Here is a 12,587-nt window from a genome sequence, read left to right on the forward strand (position 1 = left end):
ACAGAGCAAGTAAAATTTGGGGTTATTTATTTTCTGAAGCGATTTTGGTTTTAATAAGGTAGGTTTTAAAGCTGGGTCTATATTCCTGAAGAACAACTATTTTTTCTCAAGTAATTATTTTAGTCTAAGTAAGCATTTTGTTCATTGCTTTTTACCGAGAAATGTTAAGTGTTGACATATATTGTATAAGGTATTAAAACAAGTGTGAGTTCTCAAACATTCATACTCTTTAGTAGTGACTATCCATAAATAGTGCAGTGTGTAAAAACATTGCCCCCCTCCTCATAAAACACAGTTCATTTGTATTGCTACTATGAACATGAAAATTAAACTTCACCACATCTTCAGCAAATAAACTCTCAAGAAGGTCATGGCATTCTTTAAGTTCTCTGTTTGGCGCAATGAAGTCAATTCCATAAGACAACTTTAGAAATTACTACGTATTCTATGATAACAAGATCTCTATCAAGGAAGTGCTTAGCAAGTTGCTATGGTCAATGTAATTAAATTAAGAACCTTGGTTGACATAAAAATGGTCAGATTGCCACAGGATAATTACTAATAATTGTAGAAAATTCCAAAGATTTCCAATTCTAGCTAAGATAAATGTTAATGTAGCCAAGATTTGCAAGAATTTAAATATATAATAAAAGGTAATTGGTAACCTTAACTATAATGCAATCATACAATGTAATACTATGTAGTCATTCAATATTATATATTAAAGACCAGGTAATGATATAAAAGAGATTAATAATATTTAGGTAAGGGGGTAAATTCAATTTCATTGCTTTTTGGGGTAGAAAAACTAATCTGTAGTCTAGTAAGTGATGTCCCCCATTTGGCTTCTTGAGAACTGATCTCAGTCTCATAGAGCGAAGAAGCCAATTCTACAGCATGTCTGTCTGTACTTATATTTAAGATCATTTCACAAAAGGAAGAGGTTTCCACCACTTGGAATAGCATTATGTGTGTTTCATACATCTCCTTCAATTTGCACAATAATAGAGAAAGAAAGAATTGTGAGAAATTGGTCCCCAAAAGTTATCTTTTTTTTCGAATTAAAGTCATAGAATGTTACATTTGGAAAAAGCCCTAGGAAAGAGCTAGTCATATTTGTTATTTTATTAAGAACATTAAAATACTGAACAATGACTTACCCCAAGCTGTACCACTGATGAAACATTTGGGGCTAGAGTTCAAGACAGAAGAATAATTCAAAATTTATCATAGCTGTTATTTTTATTTTTTTAAGTCTATTTATTTATTTTGAGAAGGGGGAGAGAAAGAGACAGCATAAGTGGGTGAGGGGCAGAGAGAGAGACTGAGAAAGAGAGAATCCCAAGCAGGCTCTATGCTTTCAGCACAGAGCCCAATGTAGGGCTCCATCCAGGGAACCATGAGATCATGACCTAAACTAAAATCCAGAGTCCAATGCTTAACAAACTAAGCCTCCCAGGTGACCCTTGTCATAGCGTTTAAATACCATGAACTTGGAGTTCAAGTTCTATCAGTGTTTGTTTTTGGTGTTTAAAAGCTATGATGAATTGTGAATTACTGCTGTCTTGAATTCTATTTTACACCTCTTAATTTAATCTGACTGCTTTTCTATTGGATTGTAAAACATTTTCTTATCGATTTATAATTTTTTGCATAATAAATTGAATTAATACTATATTGCATAGGTGTCAAATATATTGTCTGTCAGGTTTTTTTTTTTTAATGTTTTATTTATTTCTAGGAGAGAGAGAGAGACAGCATGAGCAGGGGAGGGTCAGAGAGAGAGGGAGTCACAGACTCTGAAACAGGCTCCAGGCTCTGAGCTGGCAGTCAGCAGAGCCCGACGCGGGGCTCGAACCCATGAACCGCAAGATCATGACCTAAGCGAAAGTCGGACACTTAACCGACTAAGCCACCCAGGCGCCCCTCATTGAATTAGTTTTTATATGGTAGCTTTCCAACAGAGAGAATGTATGAGAACCAAAGGGTGGAAGCACGAGGGATCCCAGTTGCTGTCATGCCAAATTATTCACTTGAGGATTTTTATTTCTCTTCNTCACAGACTCTGAAACAGGCTCCAGGCTCTGAGCTGGCAGTCAGCACAGAGCCCGACGCGGGGCTCGAACCCACGAACCGTGAGATCATGACCTAAGCGAAAGTCGGATGCTTAACCGACTAAGCCACCCAGGCGCCCCTGTCTGTCAGTTTTCTGTTATTCTTTTGTGTTGTTTGTTTTTCATAAAAATTATTTTCATTTTTCTGTAATCAGATGTATCCTTTTCCAGGTTTTTGCTTTCTGCGCTATGGTTATGTTTAGTAACATTTCTAAGATTATGAAGTTAATACTTTTTTTAAAGATTCTCTTTCTATGAGTTAAAATGTTTAATACATCTAGAATACCTTCTAATTTGATGAGTGAAGTATTCTATTTTAGAAGCAGTATTCTGCTGGTTTCTACAATATTTATTTCTCTAACTCTCAGATAATTTGAATAACTTTGAAAGCATCTGTTTCTTGAAAAAATTTTAATAAACATTCATCTATGGAAGCACCCAAGCCTGGTAATTTTTCTCAAGTCCGTTTATGATTATTAGCACTTTTAGTGTAGTTTCTTTTTTCTTCTCTGTAGTCAACAAGGATGTTTTACATTTTTATTGAAAATCATCAGTTTATTTGAAATTTTTAAATTGATGTGCCCACAATTGAGTAAGACGTGTTTTTATTGTTAACATGTTTCCTAAAAATATGCAGTTACTTCTCCAATCAGAATGGGGCATCATTTCTTTGTTTTGTTTTTCTTGATTAGGTGACTAAATAGTTTTTCATTTTATCCACTTATTTCATCTTACCCACCACATCTTAACTCTTAAGATGGATTTATCATTTTCCTTGTTTGATAAATTAGTATTTTAAAAGTGTTTCCTTTTTGATTTGTCAATGGGGTTTCCATGTATCTTTTGTTCTTTTTTGTTTGTTTATAAATTTTTCTGAGACAAATGCTTAGTTTATTTATTAGAAATGTTTCTATTTTTCAGAGACATATATTTGAAAGTATGGATCGCTTCTTTTGACATTCTTTTTTTACTGATCTAAATATTTTACACATTTTCCAGCTTTTCTGACTGCAGTCAGAAATCTAATTTGACTGAGATCCCAGTGATGTGGGGCCTTGCAGATTTGAAAAGCCTAAATACTTCTAGTCCACAAAAGGAACTAATTACAAATTGCAGTGCAGCAGCTGCCTTAGCAGAAATTAAGACTCTCACTTCAAGCCTTTTTCAGATTCTTTCTCAAGACTGTTTTCTGCCAACAATAAAATCAAGCCCTCTTTGGAAGCTGTTATGCCAAATGGTCTCAGGTGATGACCAATACTTGTAAGGTCTTTGGGCTTTATTTACTTATGCATGCAACTGAGAAAAAGCGGTAGCTAAGAATAGACTACATTTGGAGAAAGCTCCTTGTCTAGCAAGTAGCCTGTGGTCGTCATTCCCTGAAACAACTAGTAGGCTCCAAACCTTTTCCAGTACCAGCAATTGCCTTAGTGGTGGCTGTGGAGGAAAAGGAACAAGAAGTCGTCTGGCCGAGGGAAGAAATTTGGAGGATAACAAACAGGATTTTTTTCCCCAGATAAGAGAGGATAGTAATATTGACTAATCAAATCAGTTCCTCCTTAAGGGGAGAGATCTAGTGCTGGCAATTTCTGATGCACTAACTCCATTGATCAATAACTGCTGTGTTTGTTTCCCTTTTACGAATGGGACTTTTTATTTGATCATTCTGTTGCTCATCAGCCATTTTACATTGGAGATATTGAAGGCAGAAATCATGTCTATTAGCTAATTGCTAGGCTGTGAGTAGCTGCCTATGAGCTTGATGGAGAGGATGGCTTATTGCCCAGAAGACCTAGGAAGTTGTTTTAGAGAAAGAGAATAGACTCTTCTTTGTTCCTTCTTCCCTTCTATCAATTGAATATGATGTTTGGAACTGTGATAATCATCTGAACACAAAGGCCACTCCCCTCAGATTCTTCAGAGAACTTGAAGATAGTCAAGTGTCTAATTACTATGGAGTTTCCTGGAAAGGCATCTTTCCTTGTGTCTGGTGTCCCAGCTTGTGTCTGGGATTTTACTATGTACTGCTATATGAGTTAGATAAAGACACTGTTAATTTGGATTTCTACAATAAATTTATTCAAACCTAGTCTTAACTGACATGTATTTTGTCAACTGCTTAAAATCATATTATTCAGCTATTTAATATCCCTGTGTTTGCCAATTTGGGTTAAGAAATATGAGCTAATATTTTACTATTATTAAACTTCTATTAATTTCTTATGTATGGTCTTTATTATTTAATTTACATATTCAATTTGATGTAATTTGATATAATTGTATGCATATTTATGACTGTGATTCTGATAACATCACATATACTCATTCTGAGGCAACCTTCTTAGCTTTGATAATTGATTTTAGTTTTTTAAGCTTATTTATTTATTTTGAGACACAGAGTAGGGGAGGGGAAGAGAGAGGGAGAGAGAGAATCCCAAGTAGGGTCCATGCTGTCAGTGCAGGGCTCAATGTGGGGCTCGAACTCATAAACAGTGAGATTATGACCTGAGTTGAAATCAAGAGCTGGATGATTAACTCACTGAACCACCCAGGTGCCCCAGCTTTGTATACTTTTGAAAAACTAATTCTCCATTGAATTTGACGATATATAACATTATTATAACAACCTCTGCTTTGTTTCCTGTATATCTACCTGATCTTCATATTTTAATGTCAGCCTTTTGAATTACTTTCCGTTTGATAATCTCTTATGTATTGTTAATAGTTTGATTTCATTTCTTGATTGAATTTAATCATATTTTTAAAAAAAAGCTGAGCAGATCCCATTTACATGTATTTATAACCAGTGGTGACTTTAAGCCTGTTATCTAATTTTAGTATTTTTTATTGTTTGTTTCCAAATCACTGTTGTTGATTTTCATTTGGTGTCTCTTTTTAACTATATATTTTTTTCTCTCATGATTTGAACAAATCATGATTTGTTTTTTTAATGGTTACTATTTTAACAGTGAATAATATAGATAAATTTTTATTTTTAAATTTTCAATTAATGGGTTCAGTTGCCATCCCAGTTCAGGTAGGGCAGTCATTTCCCAGAACTCCTAGATCTGGGCCCAGCTGTATTCTGCTTGAACAGGTGCTATTACACTGTGGGAATTGGTGACCGGGGAGGCTCAGAACTGAGTATTTCTCTTAGTCTAGTTTGAATAGGAACAATCTCCAGAGATTTGGGTTGGAGTCTTGGATGAAGATGTGGAGTGGGATGGGTGTAACATAATTAAAACTTTTAAAGTTTAGAAGTTTAGACATATGATATGTAGGCAACCATTTGTACTTTTTTGCCTAGACTTTACAAATATTAAAGGCAGGTTTAAATTTTAAAAGCTACCATAGAGAAACATAACTATCATTAAACAATTAAAGTAACATTAAATATGTTTAAAAGCTTCTTTCATCCATAAATATGGGAGTTATGTTAACATGTTTATATAAATGTAATCAGGAATACTGTGGCTATGAAAGATACATGGTGTCCCTGCCTCAGAAGCATAAAACTGAATTCCAACCATATCCAAACCCTTCCAAGGTGAATCTACCAGTTATTTAAATTATACTCACTTTCCACATAAGAGGTTATTAAATATTCTGCATTTTATTTACTCATTATGAATTTTTATGTGCATTGGTCTGGCTTTTTAAACAACCATGATTGTGTGTGTGTGTGTGTGTGTGTGTGTGTGTGTATTATATATATATTTTTTGAAATTCACAGCCTAGCACTCTTACAACCTTTTAATCACTTGAGGCAAACATTTTCTTTTTTTGTTTAAATTTAAGGAAATCTTTTTTTGACTACAATTTGTGAATTCAAAGGACTGCTTTGAGTTAATTGCTTTCTAAACCAAGATGTAAGTCTGATGATGCTTGTATAAGAGAAAGGGAGTTATCTGTGATAGTGATACAAATACTAAAAAGCTCATGAACAGCATCAGCAGTGAATCATACATGCCTGAAATCTCACATAATAGGGCATATCTACTATCTTACCTTATAGTTGTGATGTTATGTAGTTTTAATTGATTATGAACATTCAGATTTTTAATGTGGTTTCTTTTTGCCCCACAGTAAGTTTAGAGGCATTTTAAAAATTCATTTTGAAAAGGAGGATTCTCTTTCATAAAAAGAATTTTCCATTAAATGTATCAGAAAGACTCATTTTACTACTAAATATCTAATAAAGGTACATTGTCCTGTTTTAAGATGCAAAAACTAAGCTTAATTCGGGGTTCATAATATACACTTGGCTCTGACAGACAACATTGGCCTTCTAAACTTCCATCACCGTGAATTTGTGAATTTGTCTTAATTTTAAAAGCTAAACTGAGATCTCATTTTTTATGTTGACAATGTGAAACATCCAATTGTTTTATTATTATTTCTTGAGAATAGAAAGAATTTTCTCTTCATCAACTAACAAATAGGTTTGGAACTAATCTAAAAATGGAGACAAAATTTAAACTCAAAACTCTCCAAAAGTTTCATTTTATTAAAAATAACTTTCAATTGACGGAGGACTTCCAGAAAGGTGGCAACATAAACACAAATGTTAACTTTCAAGATCTCCTGAAACCACCATAAAACAAAGATAAATGGATTTTTAAAGATGCATAAACCAACAAGGGAAGAACAGAGCAGATTACATCAGCCAGACAATGATGATGGAAGTTAGAAGGTCAAGGTAAAATGATAAGGCCAACAAATACAGAATCCTACTAAGCTAGATAAGAAAGCAAAACAGGGGCGCCTGGGTGGCTTAGTCGGTTGAGCGTCCGACTTTCGCTTAGGTCATAATCTCACGGTTCGTGGGTTCGAGCCCCGCTCGGGCTCTGGGCTGACTGCCAGCTCAGAGCCTGGATCCTATTTCAGAGTCTGTGTCTCCCTCTCTCTCTGATCCTCCCCTGCTCACACTGTCTCTCTCTCTCTGTCTCCTAGAAATAAATAAAAATTAAAAAAAAAAAAAAAAAAAAAGAAAGCAAAACATAAACCATAATAACACTGCGTGATCCCCAGGAGAATCCAAAATTAGCGCTACCTAGTTATTTCTTCACGTAGAGGTAAAAAAGGAGAAGATTAAACTAAGGAAGACTGATGAAAATCCATTTAAGAAGCAGTCAGACCTATTGTTCCTTTCCCTGCAAGAATTTCCCTTCCCTCACCCCTGCAAAAGATGGTGGTTTATTTTCTAGAGATGGTATAAACACATGTTCTCTGATACAGACTTATCAAGCACAGATATGTAGAAGTGTTGCATCCAAACCAGAGAGATTAAGTAAACATAAGCATACTGAAGTAAGATACTTCACTCCACCCCAGTCCATTTCACATTACCTTGCTTCCTGCAAGTGAAGCTTTTACCTTTTTGCATCCTAAAAGAGACTCCCCACAAGAATCTGAAGAGCAAAGGGTAGATACCAAAGATGATAATAGAACAAAAAGGGAAACTTTGACATAATATTTGGAAATTACCTTCTCAGGAGGAAGGGTATTATTTTTCTCTGACCATAGAGAAAAATACAATAGATTAATAAAAGTGAGCCAAAGACTTAAAAAAAAAGTTCAGGAAGTTAAAAACACAAAGTAAAAGAGTGTTAGAAAAAGAGAAGCAAGAAAAATAGAGAGAAAAATCACCCATGAAACAAGCCAAGGAAATTTTACAAAACGGGATAGTATAGTTCCTAGAATGAATAGGTATCTAGCATAATAGATCAAAGTAGATCTACACCAAAGAACTTCTTCATGACACCTTAGACTATAATGATATATATCTGAAGAAAATAAAGTCACATGTAAACTAATTAAGAATCATCCTGAATTCACATTCCAACAAACATTCCAGATGAAAGTAGTCAGATGGTTCCAAATTAGAATTTTTTTTCAGAAAGATAAAACTGTGGAACTGTTTTCTCTGGAAATCTTGAGAGAAGATTGAGACAATTGGTGAAAAGTTTTAAAAATCTTTTTTAAAAATCTAGAAAATAAAAGTATTAACCTTAAGAAAATAACTTTGTAGAAAGAGAGAAGGAAAGGAAGGAAAAAGGAAAAAAGAAAGAAAGAAAGAAAGAAAGAAAGAAAGAAAGAAAGAAAGGAAGGAAGGAAGGAAGGAAGGAAGGAAGGAAGGAAGGAAGGAAGAAGGGAGGGAGGGAGGGAGGGAGGAAGGAAGGAAGGAAGGAAGGAAAAGAAAGAAAAGAAAGAAAGATAGAAAAAAGAAATAATTTAGAATTTATTATATCTAAATATATATATATTTATTATATCTAAATATATATATATCTATATATATATTATATATCATTCAGCATCTTAGCTGGAGCTGGAACATTGGCTCAGCGCAGCTCACTCACATGCCTGGCAAATTGGTCATGGCTAAGTGTAAAGAGCCTCAGTTCTTCTCTATAAAGGACTCTTCAGTGTTCTCACCACATTGTGGCTAGCTTCCCATAAAACAAATAATCAGACAGAGACAGGCAGAGAGAGCCAGCGAGCCAGAAGGAAATTATTCTTTTCATTATCTAGCCTCAGAAGTCACATAGCACTGTTGCATCCATATTCTACTTGTAAGGCATGAGTCACCAAGTCCAAAATATTTGCAGACATATTTTAAAATCACCATTCCTATCTTTTTGTTCTGCCATCATCAACAACTGACTTGCATTATGAAGATCTCAAGATGGCTCATGGAGTTCTAGTCATCCAGTCTTTATTTTAGCAGCAAGAAAGAGAAGAATACTTGGCAGAATTGTGCACCCTTTTCCTTTTAAGGCCATGTCAAGGAAGTCTCAGTGAGTGCTTCTATTTAAGCTTCCATGAGTAGAACGCTGTTGCTCCCTCTGCTGCAAAGGAGGCTGAAATACATAACCTCTTATTATTTATGATACTATACCTAACTAAATTTGGGGGTTCTGTTATAAAGAAGGATAATGAAACTGGATGTTAGTGTAGGCAACCAGCATTTTCTACTCAGAGAGCCAATAAAATAATTATTAAAAAAAAGAATCAACAGACTTCTAGTTCTGATAAAAATTGGAGAAGCCTTATTTCTCCCAATTCTTCCTTCTTACAGCTGAAAAACCTCCAAAATGTCTCCACAAAAGTCTTCGGAAGACTCTGAAAGGTGGAAATTAGAAGGCGGATTGTCTAGTGACAACACATCTTGAGAACAACACATCTTGAGAACTCATGTAGATGAGTCCCCTGGGTTCCTTACTGCTACTTGGGGGTATCCCAGACAAGGCACTACAGAAGGTTCTAACTTGGCATCTTCAATGGGAGCAGACAAAAACATCCTTTAAAAATCTTATTCTCCTGAGCCCAAGGACTTAGAAAAGGGTGGCCTACTAACAGAACATATTCTTTAGCAATAACTGCTCTACTCCAGCCCAACACCAATGTATAAATTGCAACCTATTCCCTTCAGTTTCACTGTGGAGCTGAGAGATTTCACCTGCATAGGCATCAAGAGGAGCTAATCAGCATCCTCTTGGTGTCAGTGGATTCCAGGGGAGCTGAGCTTCCACCCTATTCTGCAGCAACAAAGAAGTATGAGTCAGTCTTCTACTCATTTCTATCCAGATGTCATCAGTGCCCACCATGGAACTCAACTACTTCTCTCATTACCACCCTCCACATTCCAAACTCAGAGGCAATGAGAAGTCTTGCTTTCATTCTGGGAAGATGTTAGCAGGAGCCAAATTTCCAACCAAACCATCTTCAGAGCAGTATGAATATAAACCAGTGCCCCATTTTGCAAGTATTGGTTTGGGCAGGGCCCAAATGGGAAATTGAATTTACTTATCCACCTAACACTGTGGCTATAACTTCATAGGGAACAGCTTATGTAAAAAAAAAAATTTAAACTCGAACCTGTCATAACATAATATCCAAAATGAGAAAGACCCTTCATAGTTACCAATACCAAGATAAATCGGTTGTTTGAACTATCTGACATGGATTTGAAAGCATAAAAGTGCTTAAGCAAAGAGCTACAAATTCCTTTCAAACAAATGAGAAAATAGAAAATTAAAGAAACAGAGATTATAAAAAGAACTGCTTAGAAATATGAAAACTATAAAGCTGAAAAAAATAACTGAAAAAAAACCTCACAAGATGGGCTCAATAGTAGAATGAGGATGACAGAGAATAGAATCAACAAACTTGAGAATCTATGAACACACCATTTGAATTTCTCTAATCTGAATATCAGAAAATGGACCAAAAATGTAGACTTTCAGTGATATGTGAAACAATAACAAAAGAACTAATTATCATATATTTGTATTAAAGGAAAGGATAGAACAGAGAATGAGACACCGACAATTAGGTACTTCAAGAAATAGGAAATACTTCCCAAATATGGTGAATGACACATACCTACCGATTCAAGAGACTGAGTTAATACCAAATAGGATATATCCAAAGAAATCAAATACATTATATTTGAAAGGAAGGAAGGAAGGAAGGAAGGAAGGAAGGAAGGAAAGAAGGAAAGAAAGAAAGAAAAAGAAAGAAAGAAAGAAAAAGAAAGAAAGAAAGAAAGAAAGAAAGAAAGAAAGAAAGAAAGAAAGAAAGAAAGAAAGAAAAAGATTGCTTAAAATAGGCTAGAGACCACATTACTTATAGAAAAGAATTCACGTGATGGTGAACATCTGAACCATGGAGGACAGAAGAAAATTTTAAGTACTGAAATACTGTCAACCATGAATTCTATATCTGTGGAAATTCTCATTCAGGAGTGAAGAGGAAATAAAGACATTGTCAGATGAAAGAAAACGAAAAGCTATTCTCACTACCAAATTTATCTTAGAAGTATGGCTAAAAAAAAACTTTTTTTTTTTTTAAATTTTATGTTACTTTTGTGTCATTTTATTTTTTTTTTCTTACAAATAGTTTATTGTCAATTTGGTTTCCATATAACACCATGGGGGAGAAGAAGGGGGGAAATGGTGGGGGAAAGGGAGAGAGGCAAACCATGAGAGACTCTTGAATGCTGAGAAACAAACTGAAGACTGATGGATTTGGGGGGGAGGGGGGAGATGGACATGGAGGAGGGCACTTATATGGAAAAGAAACTTTCTAAAGAGACATAAAATGGTAACAAAAGAAGGCTTGGGACTTCAGAAAGAAATAGCAACGTTGGAATGGGTTAAAAGGAGGAGGAAACAAAATAGATTATTTTTCTTATGAGTTTATTAAATTGTATTTAATGGTTGAAACAAAATGATAACATCACCTAAGTCATACCTTATATATGTGGAGGAAATCTTTAAGACAATTATATTGGAAAGTGGAGAGGTTAATTGAACCTAAATAGAAGCAAGGTTTCTATACTTTGTTGAGATAAAAGGTACAAGAGTTAAAATTTTCATATGAATAGACTGTCATAAAAATATATATCGTAACATCTAGAGAAACTAAGACTATATCTTTGGTCATAAAATAAGTCTCAACAAGTTTATAAGAACTAAAGTCATACAGAGGATATTCTCTGACAATATGGAATAAAACTGGAGATTTTTAACAGAAAAAGAATAGGAAACACCTCCAGATCTTTGGAAATTAAACTATACACTTGTAAACAATCTCTGAATCAAAGAGGATGTCTAAAAGGAAATAAAAATGCTTGTAACTGAATGGAAATGAACTAACACAACACATTAAAATATGTGATGTGCAGCTAAAGCAGTGCACAGAGGGAAATTTGTAGCATTAAGTATTTATAATTAGGAAAGAAGAAAGTTGTCAAATTAATAATCTAATCTTTCCTTAAGAAATTAGAAAAAAAAGAGCAAAATAAACACAAATAAGCAGAAAGAAGGAAATAGTGAAGATAACAGGAGAAATCAATAAATTTGAAAAACAGAGAAGATAAATGAAACAAAAAAAGTCGTTTCTTCAAAAAAGACATTTAAAATTATAAATCCTAGCAAGACTGACAAGGATGGGAAGAAGTCACAAATCCTAATATCAGGGCTATAAGTAAGGATCCTGCATCCACAAAAAGGATAATAGGGGAAAGAGAGTCCTGAGAATCAGAACTCTGATAATTACCAGCCTGAATGACAGTAACTGCTGTCAAGACAGGTGCACTGAACTTATATATAAATGTTCATGGAGGGGTGCCTGAGTGGCTCAGTCAGTTAAACACCTGGCTTTGGCTCAGGTTACGATCTTGAGGTCCATGGGTCCCCTGCATCAGGCTCTGTTCTAACAGCTCAGAGCCTGGAGCCTGCTTCAGATTCTGTGTCTCCCTTTCTGACCCTCTCCCACTCATGCTCTGCCTCTCTCTCTCTCTCAAAAATAAAGAAACATTTAAAAAATTTATAAAACAAAACAAAACAAAAAGGTAACGGGAATATTATAAAAAACTGTACACTCATATGTTTAACTATTTATAAAGAACTTATCAATTCCTTGAAAACTACCAACTACCACTACTCAACCATAATGAAATATACAAAC

Source organism: Hyaena hyaena, unplaced genomic scaffold (assembly GCF_003009895.1).
Source record: "Hyaena hyaena isolate Hyena2069 unplaced genomic scaffold, ASM300989v1 scaffold_1010, whole genome shotgun sequence".
NCBI classification, from domain to species: domain Eukaryota; kingdom Metazoa; phylum Chordata; class Mammalia; order Carnivora; family Hyaenidae; genus Hyaena; species Hyaena hyaena.